Here is a 21,853-nt window from a genome sequence, read left to right as displayed (position 1 = left end):
AATGCCTCTTGTTAATTGTGTTACATGTTTGGTGACTTGGTGACAATTATTTTCATCTTTCTTACTATAAGGAGCTTTTACAGAAAACGATTATCGGAAAGAGTTTCTACTGTATATTTACACTATAGTTCCTTTTAAAGTTAAAAAGCAAACTGAGAGTAATGTAATCTTACACCGTGATGAGTAGATTTACAGCTTCTATATTTGTAGTGTCATCAGAGCTATGTGCTTGCATTGTCCACATCTGCTAAATCTATTGGTTTATGGTTCCATCATTACCTGTCTGCTCCTTTTGGAGGGACAGAGGAAGGGTGGAGGGGGCTTAAGGCTCGTCTGAAAGGATCTGTGTTCAGGATGATGGGATCACTTTACACCACAACTTCCCATCACTGTCAACCCACACAGGGCACTCTGTGTGCAGAGCACCCAGTCGCTGCCACAGACACGTGTTTTTACAGTAATACACAGGCTGCAATTTATTTACTCTCTACCAAATAATCTTTTACTTTTTAAACTCCTCCTCCTTAAAATTTTTCAGTTTTTGGCCTTTAGTGTTTGACAGTGGTTTTTGGATTTATATTTTGCACAAAAAGAGTTTCATAGTGCCCAGTGTTATTATCAGTCAAACAGACTGACATTTTCCTGTTTACTAAGGCCATTGATCAGTCAACAAACGTGTATATGCTCTTTCATTGGCTGATCGGGTCTTTTTTGACCCCTCAAAAATCTTTGCTTATTGGAAGCATATCTCATCGTGTTATAGGGGATCTGCGGCCACAGATGACGGCAGCAGTGCTCTGTATGAACGATCTAACAATCATTTGTCCAGCCTTCTCCATATGATGCTTGAACCTTCTAAAAGGTTCTGTATACAAGTGCCGATCTAAGAGAACAGTTATTTTTTTTTACATCTGAGTGGTTGTAGAACTGTTCCTCCTCCAGATTTCCTCTTAAAAATTCTGCATCAAATTCCTCTTCAGATTCTACACCAAGTCCACTCCAAACAGAATTTTCTGACCGAAATGATTCCTCGTCAATTCCTTGCCAATTCCTCAGTGTGAATGGGTATGAATGTAGATCACTACAATGCCATCTGAAAACCTTAGTGACGAGTACTCAGGCCAGTAGAATCACTAAGACCTGTGTTCATGGTGGGTCATTTTCATGAACTCCCCTGCATGGCCGGCGCTCTCCTTCGTCGTCATCACATCGTCGCGCACGCCGTCCCGTCATCCAAGAGGAGCGGCGTGCGTAGCGACATTATGGCGGCGACGGAGAGTGAGGATACCGGGCAGCACAGAGGTGTTCCAGAGCGACGGGGACACCCCGGGGACGCGGCGATAGCGATGGAGGGCGACATCCGGTGTAGCGGTGACGAGCGGTGATGGGTCCGGAGCGGCGGGGACACGTGAGTACTACCTCCTATACCAGTGGTCTTCAACCTGCGGACCTCCAGATGTTGCAAAACTACAACTCCCAGCGTGCCCGGACAGCCAATGGTTCAGAATCTTTATTTTCTAGATTTTTATCCTATAAAATTAGGTGCATCTTATATGCCGGAGCGTCTTATATGACGAAAAATATGGTATGCTTCATTTCTCCTGTGGTTGTGCTGTAGGAGAATTTAACATGCTGATGGGCTCTACTGCATATTGCAGCCGATTACGCGGTGTCTAAACAGCAGGCCAACCTGTTATAAGCTAGACCAGGAGACCTTCCTAACAAGAAAGGGATTGTACAAAGCAGACAGTCCTTTTAAAGGGGTACTCCGCCCCTAGACATCTTATCCCCTATCCAAAGGATATTGGATAAGATGTCAGATCGCCGCGGTCCCACTCCTGGGGAGCCCCGGGATCCCCACTGTGGCACTGCGCTATCATTACTTCACAAAGTGAGTTTGCTCTGCACGTAATGACGCACAATACAGGGGCCAGAGCATCGTTACGTCACGGCTCAGCCCCTCGTGACATCAATACAAGTCTATGGGAGGGGGCGTGATGGTCATCACGCCCCCTGCCATAGACTTGCATTAAGGGGACGGGCCGTGATGTCACGAGGGGCAGAGCCATGACGTCATGCTGCTCCGTCCCCTGTATCGCCCGTGATTACGCACAAAGCAAACTCACTCTGTGCAGTAATGATAGCGGGGTGCCGCAGCGGAGATCTCGGGGGTCACCAGCAGCGGGACCGCGGCGATCTGACATCTTATCCCCTATCCTTTGGATAGGGGATAAGATGTCTAGGGGCGGAGTACCCCTTTAAGCATAACAATACAAATAGTACACAAAAGTGACACTAAGAAGCAGTCATTATGCCATTGTTTGCATTTATACCATTTTAATACTGTATAATTTAGAAGATCTACCTGATTCAACAGAAGTGCCTTTAGATGTTTGCCTGTCTGTCCTCTCTACTTAACTAGGAGATGATTTTAGGTTATGAGCTGGACTGACATTTGTTTAATTACAGCATCTGTCATTGAGGTGATATCAGGTTGTCAAACATTGATTAATTAAAGGAGAGTTCCTCAATCGACACCTACGTATTAGTTGTGTAACCTGTACATGCAGTAGTATGATGCTTGCACAGTGTTATGTTGTGGTTTTAGATGCGGTCAGTCATGATGATGATAACAGACCAAAGACGTCCTGTCTTTAGACATTTGATAGGGAGGGATTCCTGGAGATGATGGAGAGCAATGGTTGAGTGTCTAACTTTCCATGAGCCCAGAGGCCAATGTGTGGCCTCCGACATGATCAATGTGTGAGATTGTAAGTGTTGTAATATCGTAAAGCTGAAGATCACAGTTTGTTCCCTTGTAGTATGCCAATGTACAGTACAAGACAAAAGAATGCCTGCCTCGAGGGTGGGAGGATTCTAGACACAGTTTTCATCTAATGGCTTATTCCATTGTGGTTACTACTGATTCAGAGAAAGTAAGGTTGCCTTTAATCAACAGTGGGCTCTTTTTAAATGTTGTTTTTTAACTTAAAGGCTGCTCTGTCTCAACAAAGAAATTATTTGATTTAGAGGAAAACAAAGCTGTCTTCCCAAATTAAGCATACACATTTTATTCTTTATAAAGAGTACATTATGTGCAACGTTAGAATTCCACTAACAAGCAAGTCTAGACAATACTCTGAGCGAAACACAGAAGCACAAATCTCTCTCCTTCCCCGGACTGCCGGTCAATAGCTGTGATTCATTGTTACACGTACTCTGTTTTATGAGCAGGACTGGAGTTCGGCCTTCTGGGCTACACAATGAGCTGAAATTTGTTGCCACATTGCTGGTATAAATTGACCCATCTTGCAGTTTTAGGGCTACAGTGCATGGTTTATAAATGCTTCATTACATTTTGCAATTTTTTGTTGTTGCCAGTAACATGATATGATAGGGGTAAACTGTGAAGAGCCAATATGTGACCAGGAATTGATGAAAAACAATGGAGGGGGTTGGGGGTTATTACAACCACCCTCTCACATGCTTGCAATAAAAAAATAAAAAAATAAAAAAGCAGCAACACATCTGTCCTCAGGTTATGTGTAGTATTAAAACTTGGTTCCTGTAATTTCAATGAAACTGACCTGCAATACCAACACAGGTGTGTTTTTTTTTTTTTAGGTATAAGTAAAAAGCACCATTTGTATTAAAAGAGCTTAAAGGGGTACTCCGGCGATAAACATCTTATCCCCTATCCAAAGAAAAAGGGGAAAGATGTCTGATTGCGGGGGTCCCGCGGCTTGGAACCTCCGCTATCTCAGGGCCGGCAGCGGAGGCATCCGGAACACGGAAGCTTGGTCATGCCTTCTCCCATACACATGAATGGAGGGGGCATGGCAGCTGTAGTCGCCAGTCATCCGGCACGGAGCGGAGTTCGCTCCGTGCACGGATGACCGGGGTGCAGCGCCAAAGATCATGGGGGTCCCCAGCGGCGGGACCCCCACGATTAGACATCTTATCCCCTAGGGGATAAGATCTCTATTGCCAGAGCACCCCTTTAAGCCTCTAATATATTTGGTGCATCTCTTGCATTGTCTGTTCACCAAATTTAGTCTAGTTTTTGACATTTGTAATTCCTGTAATAATTGCGTTTAAGTTTATAAGCCCCTTAAGCCTCACCCACTTTTGGAAAATTTATGCAGGCAGCATAAAAGGATAAAATGTTGCCAATGTTTGTGCAAAATGCTGTACCCACCTTTCAGACACCTGCATATTACCTCTTTCACAAGGCTTAATGAGAACCACTCACTTTTGCCATCAATGACTATGTGGCCTATTCTGGAACCATAGCTTGTACTGTTTTGATCGTATACTCTTTATCAGTGATATTGCAGAAGGTCTCGATGGCAAGGTGTCTTTTGCTGATGACACAAAGATTTGTAACAGTGTTGATATTCCTGGAGGGATACGCCAAATGGAAAAGGGTTTTGGTAATGCCCCTTTCACCCTACCGTTATCCTCCTGTAAAAACCTCCGTCATGAACTCCTCTCAGATAGTCCTGAAAACGTTTGTCAAAAAATCCCATTCATGTCAATGGGATTTTTTGAACATCCTTTAGCATCAGTTATGTCCCGTTATAACTAACGTACGTTATTTTTGACGCCACAAAAGACGGTGCTTGCACTAATTTTTGTTCCATCAAAAATAACGGTGGAATAACGGCCGGTAAATTTAATTTAATATTGAAGTCTATGGGTGACAGATGTTCACAAATTACATCAGTTATTGTCTGTTTTCTTATGTTCTGTTATGATCTATTATTGCTACTGAGCATGCTCAGTACAGCATCACAACCAAAAAGTCCCACGGAAATAAAATAACCAACATAAAATAACGGACTATAACAAGTGAAAACTTATGGCACATGTCCGTTATTTTGACAGAATGTCCGTCAAAATTGGTAATCAGTTATCATCTGTTGTATTCAGTTATTTCATCAATTTTTTCATGACCCGTTATTGCTGAATAACAGGTATCAGAATGCAGGAACTTAACGGTAGTGTGAAAGGGGCCTAAAGTAGAAGAATAGTCAGACTAAAGTTTAATGTGGATAAGTGCAATATAATGCACCTGGGACATAATCCTCAGGCAGAGTATAGACTATGTGATAAAGTCCTAAACTCAGTATCCGAAGAAAGGGATTTAGGGGTTATTATTTCAGAAGACTTAAAGGTAGCAGACAATGTCATAGTGCAGCAGAAAATGCCAGCAGAATGCTTAAGTGTATAGGGAGAGGTGTTAGCAGTAGAAAGAGGGAAGTGCTTATGAACACTAGTGAGACCTCACTTGGAGCATTGTGCACAGTACAGAACACTGGTGAGGCCTCACTTGGAGTATTGTGCGCAGTACTGGAGGCCGTATCTCCATTAGGATATAGATACTCTAGAGAGAGTTCAGAGAAGATACTAAACTAGTACATGGATTGCAGGATAAAACGTACCAGGAAAGGTTAAAGGACCTTAACATGTATAGCTTGGAAGAAAGAAGAGACAGAGGGGATATGATAGAGACTTTTAAATACATAAAGGGAATCAACACGGTAAAGGAGGAGAGCATATTTAAAAGAAGAAAAACTACCACAAGAGGACATAGTTTTATATTAGAGGGGCAAAGGTTTAAAAGTAATATGAGGAAGTATTACTTTACTGAGAGTAGTGGATTCATGGAATAGCTTTCCTACAGATGTGGTAGCAGCAAATACAGTAAAGGAGTTTCAAGGGATACTCCAGCAAAAACATCTTATCCCCTATCTGAAGGATCTCCGGCATGGCACCCTGGGACATCCGTGCACAGAGCGAACCCTGCTCCGTGCCGGATGACTGGCGACTACAGCCTCCTCACCCCCTCAATTCATGTCTATTGGAAGAGGTGTGACGGCTACCTACTAGCCTTCACGCTCCCTCCCATAGACATGAATGGAAGGGAAGTGGTGTGACGCCAGGAACATGAAAGCTCCAAGCTTCCGTGTTCCGGACACTGACGCTGCCGGCCTGGAGATCGCATAAGGCTATCCTTCATATAAGATAGAGATGGGTATAAAGCTATCCTTCATATAAGGTAGGGACAAGGACTATTCATAAGTATTCAGTATTGGGCAGACTATATGGGTCAAATGGCTCTTATCTGTCAACACATTCTATGTTTCTATGATTCTATACTGTTTTGATGTGATCATACACATATTTATGTGCCAAAATTTAGCAAAATACCTCATCAGGTGTGTCTCAGCAGCTCTTTTACAGGTGTTCTTCTGTCCAATTCTATAATAATAATAATTAATTTGTATTATTGTTATTATCATTATTATTATTATTATTATTATTACTACTACTACTACTGCTGCCATATACCATTTTCAACTTTTAAATCAAAAAGTCTTGATCTAGCCAGGAAGAGAGTCCTCATCTCTCCAGAAGCATTTTCAGATAAAAGGCAGGAAAAGGTTGACATTTCTGGGCTCCCTGGAGCATGTTATTTAGCTGCATATTTTATGTGACCATTTTAGTTTGATTTATCTCTCTCGCTGGGCTGAGGGATGAAAGCAGCTCCTCACATGTTCCCTGTGAAGGGACTCTTCACAACTAACAGATGTGCAAACACAGGAACTAAATGGAGATACTGTCGAATCTTTGCAGAGAGTGGGCGAGCTCACGGGGCCCAGCACTTTGTGTGGAGGTGGCAAATATATACTGTCTATATGAAGAAGGTGATGGGTAGGTTATAGATATCTCTAAGTGCCTCTGCTCTTTTCCAGCTTTGCAGAATTATTAAACTAGCATCTACCCTTTTTTGTACAATGACAAACTTAGATCCTTTACAAATTTTCGTCTTCCAGTGTAGAGTTTATTTTTATATAGCAATACAGACTGTAGAAATAAACAGTGCTCCACTTGTCTGCTTCATTCATCTTCCCAGTGTCTCCATGTTCTTTGTTCGCTCCTAAGGCTACATTTACACAGTATATTTCTCTGGTGGAAAAATGCACTGTTAAATGTGTGGCCTTGGATATACACTTGGATTTTGGCTACATATTTCATTCTCTACCTGAGTGGATTTTGTAGCAGATTAGAATATAGGTTAGCCCATTTTAATGGGGCTACGTCTTGGCTGTCTGGCCCATTTTTCATAGGAAATATTCACAGAAAATGTGTCAATAAGTAGCATAGAAGGAATGTGCACTGAAGATTGTACTGTCAACTACTTTGCTTACTTCTAATGAAAACAAATGGACGCCTATTATGTGTGGTATTCCGACACAGACTACATGTGAAAAGTATACTGGGTAAGAATACCTAATTGTATTTGTGTTTAACACACATGATGCCTGTTAGGACCAAGTGGTGTAAGCACTACAGATTTATTGTGGTAAGTATTTTGCATCAGTATTTGTAGGCCATGACTAATGGAATTTACAGAGGGGAAAAAGCTGAAATGGAAAGATCTGGGGTGTGAATGAGAGGTTCAGGGGATGTGATTAGGAGCTTCCTACCAACACACCCCTGGGCATGATTTATGCCCCCTGACCATCATAGTTGCACACCACTGAACCTAGTAAACACCTCTTTTTTAAATTAAATTTACATTTATATAACTACTCTGTGACCAGACAGTCAACTGTGGTGACCTGAAACAGAATCTCATGTTCTTCTGTACTTCTGCCCATCCTGTGTGGCAGATGCTGCTTCGATGTCTGTCTTTGGCCCACTCTCCTCAGAACTCCTTATAATTCACTATGTAATGCAATGTTATACAATGGTTAATGTATGAGTATTTTCTATGCACTGTTACTTTGAAAAACCTGTTGCTATGAACCTTTTTGTTAGGGGAGTATGCAGAGGAGAACATGTGAATTATCTACCCAATGGGAAGGCTCTAAATTGTCCCCTTATATACTGTAGCTAGAGTTCAGAGTTCAGTCTAATGCATGCTGAGGTACAGTTTGGTGAGGAGTGGAGTCTGTCTGTGAGGTGATCCTGAAGGAGGCCTGAGGCCTAGTCCAGCAACCACGCATCTACTACCAGTTAACCCCAGTACCCAGGTGAAAGTCAAAGGCTTGCGGTAAGCCTTACAGTCTGGGGATTACTTCAGTCAAGTCCAAGTAACTAAAGTCTAGCGTGGGCGGCAATATAAGTCAAGTCAGTCATATACAGCAAAATCAACTATAAGTTCCAACAAGCCGATAAGCTTCCCTAAGTTCACCCTGCAACTCCTTCATGCTAATCTGAGCTATAACGGATTGTACAATCTTTCCAACCTCGGTAAAGCAAGCCAGTTAACCGTAACCTTGCATTGGAGTGATTATTTGCCCCGTGCCTAGCACAGGTGAAGCTAGCTAGGTGGTGTATAGGCCAACCAAGCCCTTGTGTCATGAAAATGTCAATGCACACATTGCCCTCACCGACACCACACAACCAAACCATAAAACACTAATATCTCAGGAACTGGGGGGCATAGAAGGAAAGTAAAAATATGATTGGAAATAGGAAACCCGATGCTACAAAAACTCAATATTTTTGGAATGACCAAAAGTCCTCTTTAACAGAGGCCTCTGATTGTCCCGCTGTATAGCCTACTACACTATTTCATACCCTTTTTTATAATCATTTTGCAGTATACTGTCATATATATCAGCCAAATGGAGGCCAAAAGGAAACATTTACAGTAGTATGTATATGGGTAGTTTGAGTGTTCCTGGCAATGTAAATTAAAAAAAAAAAAAATTATGTGAACAGAGGCACAAAGTAACATCAAGACACAGGGTTATAAATGGTCTCTCAAAAGGACCAATCTCCTTTCTATCAAACCCAAGAAACCAGAAAATATGGAGAAACTATCTACAGCATATTTTCTCGTACAGCATTTCCTCTGGGACTTAAGAAATTAAGTTATGTCCTTACTCATCACCCGGCCTTTACTGAAAAACGACTTATACATGTGAAGGGGGTGCACATATATTGTAGTTTTGTGGCATTTTTCTGGCTCTGTCATGTCTTAGAGGAATGCTGAAACATTAGCTAAAAATGTGTTTCTTTTTCAATCTTTTGTTCCCCGAGCCATTGCTAACTATCTAAAATTAAAGAAGATAGCAAAATCTGTGTAGCCGTTGTATGCCATGCTGTGTGTACAGTGTGTATATATCATTAAGAAATACTTCCGATGGATTGCTCCAATAAAATACCCAAATAAGATGAGAACATAACCTTAAAGGGGTACTCCGCCCCTAGACATCTTATCCCCTATCCAAAGGATAGTGGATAAGATGTCAGACCGCCGCGGTCCCCCTGCTGGAGAGCCCCGGGATCCCCGCTACGGCACTGCGCTATCATTACAGCACAGAGCGAGTTCGCTCTGTGCGTAATGACGGGCGATACAGGGGACGGAGCAGCGTGACATCATTGCTCTGCCCCTCGTAACATCATGGCCTGTCCCCTTAATGCAAGTGTATGGCAGGGGGCGTGACAACTGCCACGCCTCCTCCCATAGACTTGTATTGAAAGGGGCGGGCCGTGATGTCACGAGGGGCAGAGCTGTGACGTAACGATGCTCCGGCCCCTGTATTGCCCGTCATTACGTGCAGAGCGAACTCGCTCTGTGCTGTAATGATAGCGCAGTGCCGCAGCGGGGATCCCGGGGCTCCCCAGCAGCGGGACCGCAGCGATCTGACATCTTATCCCCTATTCTTTGGATAGGGGATAAGATGTCTAGGGGCGGTGTACCCCTTTAAGGATGCACTGCTTCTACTGTTAGTTTTGTTTACATTCTTGCAAATAGTAACATTTTGTTTATAGAACCTTGTGCTACAAAGGTATTCTTAGAGTTTTGTTGGGTGACATGGTAAATTACAAATTGGGGGATTTCTGGACCAAATTTTGTAAATGTTACTCCTTATAATCCACTGGACAACAGCATGAATGAATAGACGTCAACATGCATCACTAACCCCATATTATGAGTTCCTGCATTCTAAATTTCAGTACATGGAACCGCACCCGTCCCTATCAGAAATTTAGAGATTAAAATAAACTTGGCCACATCTGAAAACTAGAATAGACACTTATAATCACAAGACTTTTCAAGCTCACAGAAAGAATGACCTTGCAGATCTGGGAGCTTTGATGTGGGCCAGTCCATATTACGACCAAACTCCAGTTTGTAACTTTAAAATACAATAGATTGTTAGATCCTTGGGTTAAAAAAAGCACAAAAATATAATTCTATGCCAATAAATACTATGATAAAATAATTATCTTCCGTTTTTTTGTAAGTCAGGTTTTGATCAAAATCTCTTAACACAATATGTATGATGATTGAAAATTAGGATATACTAAAGTCCCAAAGAACATAAAAATCCCACACCAAAATCACTAATACATAAACAAAAAAAATGTATAGAGATCAAATCATGAAAAAGGTTCCTTTATTGATATATAAATGCTAAATTAAGATATAAAGACATACTCTGTATACATACATTGGTATGACAGAGATACAACTCTGTAATACAGAGACAGAACACGGGGTCCATGTAAGATATGAGCACTATACAATATAGTACTAGAAAAAGTACAAAAGAACTACCCAATAGAAATCAAATAGTAAGAAAGATGGAGGACTTAAAACCAAAATAAGGAATCAAGAGCAGGTAAGAGTAAGAACAAATAGTAGGCAGTACAATATGTAACGAGAAAATAAGTACCAAGGGCAAGGAGCGGAGTAAGAACACAGTGTCAAGCAAAGAAAAGTAATTACCAATTGGACAAGAGAGAACCGGACCCCCGTCATCCGAATTGAAAAGTAGGCAAAGGAACACGGCCTTCTAGAGAGCTGATTCTAATCTGAGTTAACAGTGCCTATAAATCAGGAGGATACTCAGATTATATTTTGATCTCATGAACAACCACATTTGTAATAATGTGAGGCGCCAGCCTTAGCCAAATGTATTAGGCAAGATTAATTGGTTCTTTTAACTCTTTGGTTCACACAGTGTTCTTTTATGCATTATTCCCGAGGCTTTAAAGTGATTTTGGTAAAATCACTGCACAAATGGTGCAGTTTTATTGGGATTTGCACAATTGCTGTAAGATGGAATCATTTTAACAAAATTCTTGAGAAAACACATGAAAAACATGCACCATGGGAAAACAGCTTTTGGTGAGATATTTTGCCCATGGAATTTATGATGCCATAATACATACATGCATTTTAATAATTGACAATAAATACGAAGTGATAATAAAAGCAATTTTATTTGTATAAGTGATTAATATTTTGGTAAAAACTAGCTCTAATGTAAAAAGTGTTGCCTATGGCAAAAAAAATTTTTTATAACCTATTGATGTAGTTGCAAATTGACTTAGACTACACTGTGCAAGGTCCTGTGCAGATGGCAGATTTTTCTGTTAGAAAAATTCATTGCTTATCATCATATTTCTGACATTTCTGGGTTTGATGACGCGTTCATGTGCACGCGCAACAGCTGTCACCCACGAATGATTTGACTCATGGCATCTGTTACATCTTACATGTCTTGCTGCATAAAATGATTTTACTACAGCACTGCTTTTGTACCTGATTCCGGTGAGTGCAGCCCATTCATTCTTCTTCATACACTGACTGCATGAACTTGATATTTCAAGGTTTTTACTTTTTATGCAACTGATTTCAACCCAGGTTTAGATGCGGATTAGCCACATTAGACATATCACTTATTTTTTGTCTGCATGCAGATTTATAAACCCACATAGAAAAAATCTGTGACGTGTAGAGTATGGTATTAGTTACTGACTTTAATTCTAGAAAATGATTCTCACTGGGGTAAATAGTTTTGAAGTAGTTGTTCTGTATTATATTAATGACTTCACTGGTAGCCAAGCAGTTAATTATCCAAGACTGGAAAGGATATTCCCAGGTGAGTTATGCAGGGTAAGTGTCAGCTAAATGAAGACACAGACATCAACACTGTATATTCTTCCCAGCTGTATAAACACTGCAGGAAAATCTATATAAGTGTATGGACAGTTATCTTTGTGTTTTTATATCCTGGGCGTAACGTCATAGTGGACAATTAGGGCACAGCCTCCTGGTCAGTCTCAGTCTCAGTACTAGCCCAACTGAAAGGATACAGTCAACTAGGAAATAATGTTAGTGATAGGTGCAGAGTTGCCCATGTATAACAATAGATAAAAATAAATGAATTGACCAACCATAGAGGGACACAGAGATACAACACACCTAAATTGTGGCTGCTTAGTTGGATGCATCTTAGAGAAGGCGACGATTAAGATTGCATATAAAATGAAGACCAACATGTTATGTAGGACCCTTGAGATATGGGTTGCACATTTCTATTGTTCCAAGCCATTTCCAGCTGGGGCAGGTTGATTGTGTGTACTTTCATGGGATTACAGTATAAAATTTCAGAAAAATCCTTGATTCCGTAATCTTTGTGTTATCAGTGTAGAAACTAGGACCACCAGAAACATTTATATACATTGATTATAGGTCTGTTTCTAATCTGCACCTTTATATACTTTGTACATTATCAAACCAAAAAAATCAGTGTTCTAAATAGCCATGCATAGGAGGTGAAGAAGAAAAAATCCTACATCCCTACTCTGTCCCCAAGGCTACACATAACAGATAAATGGAATCTGCCAAACGCAAGACCAAAACCACAAAAAATTGAAGCAGAAAAAATGTACTAAAAATAATATACTTTATTGAAATCCATATAAAATTACATGAAAATATGCATGGCAACAGCCATGTCAGAGGATTACAACATACAAATGACAAAAGAGACAGACGATGGCAACTGGAACACAGGTAATAAAAGCCATGTACATCCCAATACATAAAGCGTATGCAGGGTAATGTGAGGTAGAGGCTAGGACTGAAAACTTACAGCTAAAAGGGCATGTGCAGATAATACAAAAAAGAGCAAACAAAAATCACAACAGCCAATACCCACATGTAACTCCTGCTCAAAAGAAGCCACAGAATGCCCACCCCTACGACCGTTTCGGATGACTTCCTTATTCCAGGGGTATTACCCTGTATACACATGTGTTGGAAGGTACATGCACTTTATTGCGTATATATTTCTTCAGCGAGGTTTGCTCTCTGTGCTCCAGTTGCCATTGTCTGTCTCTTTGTCAAATGTATGTTGTAATCCCCTAAAATGGCTGTTGCCATGCATATTTTCATATAATCTTATATGGATTTCAATAAAGTATATTCTTTTTAGTACATATTTTGTGCCAAAAAATTTTCTTGTAGGTTTGTGTGACTTTGTGCATTAGGTAAATGGGGTTTACACAAAATATTGAGACATTGTTTGTCGAGAAATATGCTGCAACAACTGTTGTCCCATTGTTCAGTAGAAACATCTACTGCAGATCTATTAGAGAAATTCAATTACCTGTCTACTACCTAAGTGGTTATAAACTATTTTATGACAGGCTGTTTGGATACCAATCACAGACTAAATTCTGGTATAAATTGCAGTATGTTGTTGCTGATGAAGACCCAGGGCAACAGTATGCAACTGTAATTTCTCTTAACATTTTATACTGATCAGTTCCCTCAAGCTGCCAAAAGGCATCTACTCTGCACAACCTTTGAAGGTGTCCTGTAGTATCTGGTGCCAAGATGTTATCCTTTAGGTCCTTTATGATGAGAGGTAAAGCCTTCAGAAATTGGATTAGTTTTTCATGCACATCTCACAGATGCCTGATCAGAAAGAGATCTGGAGAATTTGGAGGCAAAGTCAACACCTTGAATAGTTTATGTTCCTCAAACCTACCCTGACTATTTTTGGCAGTGTGGCAGATGAATTTTCCTGCTGAAAAAACATTGCCTATATGAAATACAGTTGTCATTAATGGGATCTACTTGGTCAGTGTAACATCCACACAGGTGTAAGGATGTTTTCCCAGAAGAATATTGCCCAGAACATTACATTGGCTGGACCAGCATGCTTACCTCCCATAGTACATCCTCATGCTGTATCTCCCATTAGTAAGTGATGCACATGGACCTGGCCAACCATATGATGTTAAAGAAAATGTAATTGATTAGACTGGGCCCCCTCCTTCCATTTTTCCATGTTTAAATTATGCTCCTGTACCTATTGTAGTTGGCAGGGGTATGAGGTCAACATGGTTGCTGTTATCAATCTACAAGCTGTGATGCACTATATAGCCTGCATTTACTTTTTCCATTGTACAGTAGCTCTTCTGTAGAATCAAACCAAATAGGCAAGCCTTTATTCCAGATGTGCCCATGTTGTCCTTCCTTAGACCACTTTGGTAGATACTATTTGCTGCATGTCAAGTAAACCTCAATGTAGCCTTTGTTAAAGTCACTCACATTATTGCTTGCACAGATTTCATGCTTTCAACACATCAGCTTCATTAACAAACTGTTCACTTGCTGCCTAATCTATCTCACCCCTTTACGGGTATCATTGTCAAAGAATTATAAATGCTATTCACTTCACCTTTAAGTGGCTGCAATTTTATGCCTGATCAATGTATGTAGTCAAATACTTCCAAAGCTAAATAGATTGACTAAAATGCTAAAGGGGACATATAATGTAAATGTACATTATGGAGCCCTGGTGCCCTGGTGCACCATGACATACATTTACATCATGTACATGAAGTGATCGCAGGAGCTTACCATTAATGGTGAACATCAGTGATCATGCTGATGCCCACCATTAACCTTTATATACCATGATCAATGCTGATCACGGCATCTAAAGCTGTCACGGGGCTTAGTGACACTCGGACCCCTGCAATGGTGGACAGAGCTCTCCTTATTTGCTCTGTGCCATATGGCAGGTAGGCTGTACTAGTAAAATTGGCACCAATTTTTATCAATGCATAGCAATGAGCAATAGCAGAATAGGGGAATTTTAACCATAATTATTTTGTAAAATAAGTTTCACAGGTTTAGTGTAAAGTGCAAACCCCCCCAAAATTGCATTTTATTTCAACTTCCTCATTCAAATAATAATTTTTTTGTTGTGCCATAATTTTTTTGGGATAATAAAAGGTGTCATTGCAAAGTACAATTGCTCACTCAAAAAACAAGCCCTCATATGAATCTGTGGTTAAAAAAATTTATAGTTATGGCTCAAAAAAGGTGAGAATGAAAAAGGAAAATGCAAAAGTTAAAATTGGCTATGCGCTCAAGGCCAAAATGGGCTGTGTCTTTCAGAGGCTAAAGGGAAACTGGCAGGTACCTTAACCACTATAAACCCTCTAAAGAACCTTGTAGTTGTAAGGCACCATGTCCGGATGCTGTGCCCAAACCTTTTCTCTAAAGCCACACCTTCATAAAAATCATCTGTATTTGGCAATCCCAAGACCTCATGGGGCAGAGATGCACCGCTATGTAATCACTCTGCTCTCACCCTCCGACTAGCTACTGAGGCTTGATGGGCATCCTGAGTGCCAGGTACTTCATACAAAGTCCAGCAATGATGGTATTAATCAAGCTTAAATGGCTGGAAAGAAGGGTGAGGTTAGTGTGACTACATACCGCTTTGGCTTTGCCACCATGCCTACTTAGGAGGTGCTGGGGCTAATGAATAAAGCTGATCTTTATAAAAGTGTGGCATCAGAGAAAAGTTATGAGGACAGCATCCATTGCTCTGCCCTACAGCTACAAGGAACGGGGGAGAGCTTTCATGGTTAAGGGAGCTGACAGGTTCCCTTTACGACATTCCCTAGTACATTCCGAGCTATAGCTTCCGAATGGAAGTTACACTTTAATACTTCAGATGATATTCTTTTTATGCTGGTTCAGAATGTGTAACACTGCTAATATTTATAGAGATCTGTAAAATAATGAAAGGTGGATAAGAAGGGGTTAACCATCCCTGTAAATGTAATTTCCACTAAACCATTTGCTTTCACTTACGTTCCACTGAAACCCTAGACTGCTGGCAGCCCGGAAAACATTGCGTTTCCGACTCACTACGTATATGACCAAATACAGCAAATTTGATGGGAAATAGAAATGAAATAATGGAAAATATTTCTGGAAGCTGGATTTTCTATCCTCACACTTGAACAAGCCAGCATTAACACCATTTCAACATCATGGGCTATGAGGGGTTACATTCTGAGTTATGCCTTCATTTCAGCTGACACTATACAGGTGGATTAGTGTATGCTTCACAATCTGATAAACAAGATGGTGCTATGGCCTGAGAAACCATACTTAATGAGCATATAAACTTGCACTACTTTCTTGCCAAATCCCCATACCAAGTGCTTAAGCTCATACATTTCCCTGACTACTTGTTAGAGGCGATTGTTATAATTGGGAGTGATACTGTGACTTCAGTAAATAGGAGAAAATACTCACCAGGAAGGGTCGTCTGAGTACTTTATAGCAGCGTGAGAGCCTCCTAAATGAACAAAGCTATTGGCTTTTACTATTGGACACTTTTCAATTTGCATATTTTACTTGGCATCAGATGTGTGACTTTACGATCTTTCATTTTTTCAACGATAGTTGTATCTGTGTTTTATGACTTAGGCCGGGTTCACACTTCAGAGTTTCTGAGCTTTCAATAGGATTCTGCAGCACAGTGCATACTGCTAAATTCAAATTCCGGACTCTGCCAAAAGAATGAACCTTTTCATTATTTTGGTGGTTCTGCTTGTATGTGCATTGCCATCAATGGCTAAGTTTCCACTTGTTTTTTTTTCTGGCAGTTTTTGGAAAATTGCCACTGCAGTTTTTGAGCCAAAGTCAGAAGTTGATCCATAAGGGAGGAGAAGTATAAGTCCTTCCTTTATATGTCCTATTCCTTTTGAATACACTTCTGGCTTTGGCTCAAAAACTGCAGTGGCAGTTTACCAAAAACTGCCAGAGAAAAAACCAGGTGGAAAATTAGCCTTAGCGCTGTCTGAATCAGTCAGCGCTGCTGTGCTTGGAATGTCTGTCTATATTCTGAGGCCGTACATTACATGGTGTGAACTCAGCCTTAGAGATTGCATCCCTCTGAAGACACACACTATTTGTAAGGATAGTTTCATTAATAAACTCTCCTGCAGATTACACTGCCATAATAAAATACTTGCCTAAAAAAAAACACACCACTGATTCTTCCTAATCACTACAAAACTGCAGATTTTGATCTGTTCCCTATGCTGAAAGATGCTGCTCATAGTCTATAAATTAGTCTTCCAATAAATTTAGAAATATTTAAAAGCCTAAAAGACTCAATAATGCTTAAAGGGGTACACCACCACAGTCATATTATCCCTTATCCAAGGATAGGGGACAATATGTCTAATTGCAGGGGTCCTGTTGCGGGGGACCCCCGTGATCTCTCCTGCAGCCCCCCAAGTCATCAGATGTGCAGAGCTATGTTTGTTCCGTGGCTGATGACTCATGATACAGGGGCCGGCGGTTCGTGATGTCACGGCCCAGCCTCCTCATAACATAATGCCCAACTCCCTTAATGCAAGTCTATGGGAGGGGGCGCGGATAGGGGATAAGATGTCTAGGGGCGGAGTACCCCTTTAAATGGGCACTATTAGATTCAAAAACTTTTTATAAGGTTGTACATCTTGGCAAAACATTAGCCTTTCTAATATACTTCATGAGAACATTTTATTTCCTTTTTATAGAAATCATGGCTTATAAAATCATGGCTTTGTCCAATCTGAAGCACAGGCATGGACAAAGTCCAGTAAGTGAGGGTGGGCTAACACTCTAGTGCTAGTGCTCTCTCCTGTATGACAGCACTCCTTTGTGCTCTCCTGTCTGATAGGACTCCTCTGTGCTCTCTCCTGTCTGATAGTTCTTCTCTGTGATTTCTCCTGTCTGATAGCACTTCTCTGTGCTCTCTCCTGTTTGAAAGGACTCCTCTGTGCTCTCTCCTGTCTGATATCACTCCTCTGTGCTCTCTCGTGCCTGATAGTACTCCTCTGTGCTCTCTCCTGTCTGATAGGACTCCCCTGTGCTCTCTCATGTCTGATAGTACTCCTCTGTGCTCTCTCCTGTCTGATAGGACTCCCCTGTGCTCGCTCTCTCCTGTCTGATAGTACTCCTCTGTGCTCTCTCCTGTCTGATAGGACTCCTCTGTGCTCTCTCCTGTCCTATTAGACAGAGGAGTGTTATCAGACAGTAGAGAGCACAGAGGAGTACTATAAGATAGGAGAGAGCACAGCTATCAGACAGGAGAGAAGACAGATTAGTGCTATCTGACAGGAGAGAGGACAGAGGAGTACTATCAGACAGGAGGGAGCACAGAGAAGTGCTCTCAGACAGGAGAGAGCACATAGGAGTGCTATCAGAAAGGAGAGAGCACAGAGGAGTGCTATCAGACAGGAGAGAGCACAGAGGATTACTATCAGACAGGAGAGAGTACAGAGGAGTGCTATCAGACAGAAGAGAGCACAGAGGAGTGCTATCAGACAGGAGAGAGCACATAGGAGTGCTATCAGACTGGAGAGAGCACAGAGGAGTGCTATCAGACAGGAGAGAGCACAGAGGAGTCCTATAAACCAGGAGAGAGCACAGAGGAGTGCTGTCAGACAGGAGAGAGCACAGAGGAGTGCTATCAGACAGGAGAGAGCACAGAAGAGTGCTATCAGACAGGAGAGAGCACAGAGGAGTACTATCAGACAGGAGAGAGCACAGAGGAGTGCTATCAGACAGGAGAGAACACAGAGGAATACTAGCCCACCCGCACTAACTGGACTTTGTCCATGCCTGTGCTTCAGCTTGGACAAAGCCATGATTTTATAAGTCATGATTTCTATAAAAAAGTAAATAAGATTTTTTTTTATGAAGTATATTAGAAAGGTTAATGTTAACATATAAAAAGTTTTTTGTATCTGACAGTGCCTATTTAATGTTCTACTGGAGTTTCCCTAGTGGTATCGTCAGTTGTACTCCCACATACCCAGTTGTACTAACTAAAGATGTGATGGCAATCTCTAGCATACCCTTTCTCTTGTTTGTACAGTCTGCTCATTGATATATTGGCAATCATCAGTGTACTGATTCAGTATAGACTTGGAAAAGAGAACTGTCAAAAGACTGTGACTATGCACTCTAAGTCTTTGAGCAAAGTATTCTTTTAAACTAAAGTTTCTCAATTTGATTTGAAATATTAAAAAATAAAACATCTGTACAAACATCCTGACCAAAAGGAAAGCATTTCTCATTGGCTCCAATGCAGACTTGGGCATATGCTTTACATTATAAGCAATCACCCTCAATCTGCTGAGAGCCTCTGTGCATGGATTCAACATGAAATGGAGCATATCCACTGCCAGCCAAGGGACGACTGCTTTCCTATTGCTGGTTATCTGCCAAGAAGAAGACTCCCAGAGATATGGGATCAGGGTGCAAGATCATGGTTATATTGTTTGTTTACACAATTATTTGTTCCAGAAACCAATTTTTCAATCATATTTTTAAAGAAAGCCTTGACGGTGTATGCTGCTGTAGCCCTCACCATAATATATAGATCCCCTATGAGGTGTGTTTTTCAAGCCATTATGATACTCCACTTATTGGCAATGTCAATCATTGCACTTTAACAACTTTACCTTGAGGCTGTGTTCACATGTTATAGCCAATTACTGCACACATTTTTGCAGCAAATGAACCAAATCACGGTAAAAATGGCACATTTTACATTGATTTGTCTAATTTGCATAATGTGGCTTAAAGTGTCATTTTTAGGAATTCTTGGCAAACACTCAAGTGATAAATAGCTGCAGTCCCGCTAAATGGTGGCAACGTGTGAACACAGCCTAATGTGTATACAAATCAGAGATATCGTGACAAAACAGGTTATAACGGTATATTTACATGGCATAATTTGTGTGGAATGTCCGCACTAAATATTCCGCACGGACAATCCGCTGTAGCAGAGTCCCATCAAATTCACACAGCTGAATTTCCACGCCAGATGTTTCTGCCATGGAAATTCTGATTCCGACATGTCTATTCTTTCTGTGGAGTGCGCAAGGCATTGCCTTGCGCACTCCACAGAAAGAATAGACATGTCGGAATCAGAATTGCCGTCTATGAGACAGCACATTTTTGAGTGGTCCTAGCTCCCGCCGGATAAGTAAGATGTGAAGAATGTCCACACATTCCACACATTTTCCACTTTGTGAAACGGGCCTAAGGGTATAAGATAGATAGGTTATTCTAGGTCACATGAAGATGTCTGAAGGAGGTTATTAGAGGTCAGAAATGTAGTGGATTGTCACTTCCATTGGTCATTAGGTAGAATAGTATATTTAGTAGAGTGTGATATATTCTTTATGTATCATCTCTGAGGAAGGGGTTAAGCCCTGATACACAACGGGTTTGTATTGTTTTCTTCATAGGATGTGTCTAAATAAATGTGTTTAAACGAAAAAATTACGAAATAAGCATCTCCCCTTGGAATCTGTGTTTGTGGTCAGCAAGGACCGAGAAAGAAGCCAGTAAAAGAGGGACAAACTCTAATGGGTCTGAACAAGAGGTGTGAGTGATATGTGAGCTGGGGGGAGTAGTGGTTGTCGCACCCCACTCAGTGACGAAAGTCCTACAAGCTTCTTTGACTAATGCATATGATTATGAAAAATAAGGCTGGGTTCACACCACGTTTTCTTAAATACGGTTCCCGTATACGGTTTGGAGGAGAGGGGCGGGGCTTAATCACAGCGCCCGCACTCAGCCGTATTCGGGAACCGTATTTAATGCAAGTCTATGAGCCGACCGGAGTGAACCGCAGCCTCCGGTCGGCTTCGTTTTCGGCCGTATGCGGTTTCCCGACCGCAGGCAAAAACGTGGTCAACCACGTTTTTGCCTGTGGTTGGGAAACCGCATACGGCCGAAAACGAAGCCGACCGGAGGCTGCGGTTCACTCCGGTCGGCTCATAGACTTGCATTAAATACGGTTCCCGAATACGGCTGAGTGCGGGCGCCGCGATTAAGCCCCGCCCCTCTCCTCCAAACCTTATACGGGAACCGTATTTAAGAAAACGTGGTGTGAACCCAGCCTTAGCCAGGTGTCTGCTCTCCTATTTTTCTTTTTAATGTTACAATTTTTGGGCGGGCAAGTATCTATCTGAAAGGATAGTAGCAGACATGGGGACCTATGCAGATTGGCATGTGATGTATTGTTTGTGAGGGATACTGGATGACCACTCACCAATGGTGAGTTGGATTGTATGTTTTTTTGTTTTTATTGTTAATCTATGGTGGTGGGATTGAAGGCCACGCCCCAAAAAACTTTTCTTCTTTCTTTTTTTCTGTGTTCTAGATTGTGAGAATCAGACATTTTTGTCAATCAGAAAACGATCTGTGACCCCATGCTGCATTTTTTTTACTGTAGCCGAACATCAGAAGTGGCAGGTACAATTGGTCTGGAGACTTGATGGTTTCAGTATAGAATGAGAACTTCATTTTCTTAAACATTACCTATTGGTCACATCCTATTAATGTATCATACATTTTCAAACGCCTTATATCTAATATTTAGAATAAGTGAAAGTATTAAACATTTATATAGGGTATATATCTACAATGTCAGCCAAATGATCCACTCTGAATGATCCACTGACAGCAAAGTGTTTTGCGTCTGTCTTATCTGACTTCAGATTCCTGTTTTGTGCATTTGCACTGCATTTCTTTAAAGAGCCATCCCACTGAGAAACCTCATAGGAAATGAATCCAACACTCTGGGTGTAGAAAAAATATTAAATATAACTATTATTTCATGTCTATAAAAATGTTCAAGCGAACCACAGCATTAAAACCGACATGTTTCGACAATCCTTTATCAAAGTGCTGTATTTCTTTACCTCTGATTGT

General features: G+C 41.1%; 1 protein-coding gene across 15 annotated transcripts in view; it reads right to left on the bottom strand.

Annotated features, from left to right (window-relative positions):
- The window catches only part of ZNF469 (zinc finger protein 469), a 607,005-nt gene that overhangs the window by 64,175 nt on the left and 520,977 nt on the right, over positions 1 to 21,853 (bottom strand). For 8 of the 15 annotated variants that reach the window (XM_056525555.1, XM_056525556.1, XM_056525563.1 and 5 more), the window contains one exon: positions 6,214 to 6,264. The exons of the other annotated variants lie outside the window; for them this stretch is intronic. The gene's annotated coding sequence lies outside the window, so the exon portion shown is untranslated. The remainder of the gene's footprint in view (positions 1 to 6,213; positions 6,265 to 21,853) is intronic. 15 annotated transcript variants of the gene reach the window in all.

This window comes from Hyla sarda, chromosome 6 (assembly GCF_029499605.1).
Source record: "Hyla sarda isolate aHylSar1 chromosome 6, aHylSar1.hap1, whole genome shotgun sequence".
Classification (NCBI taxonomy): domain Eukaryota; kingdom Metazoa; phylum Chordata; class Amphibia; order Anura; family Hylidae; genus Hyla; species Hyla sarda.
This window is presented reverse-complemented; position numbering and strand designations above follow the sequence as displayed.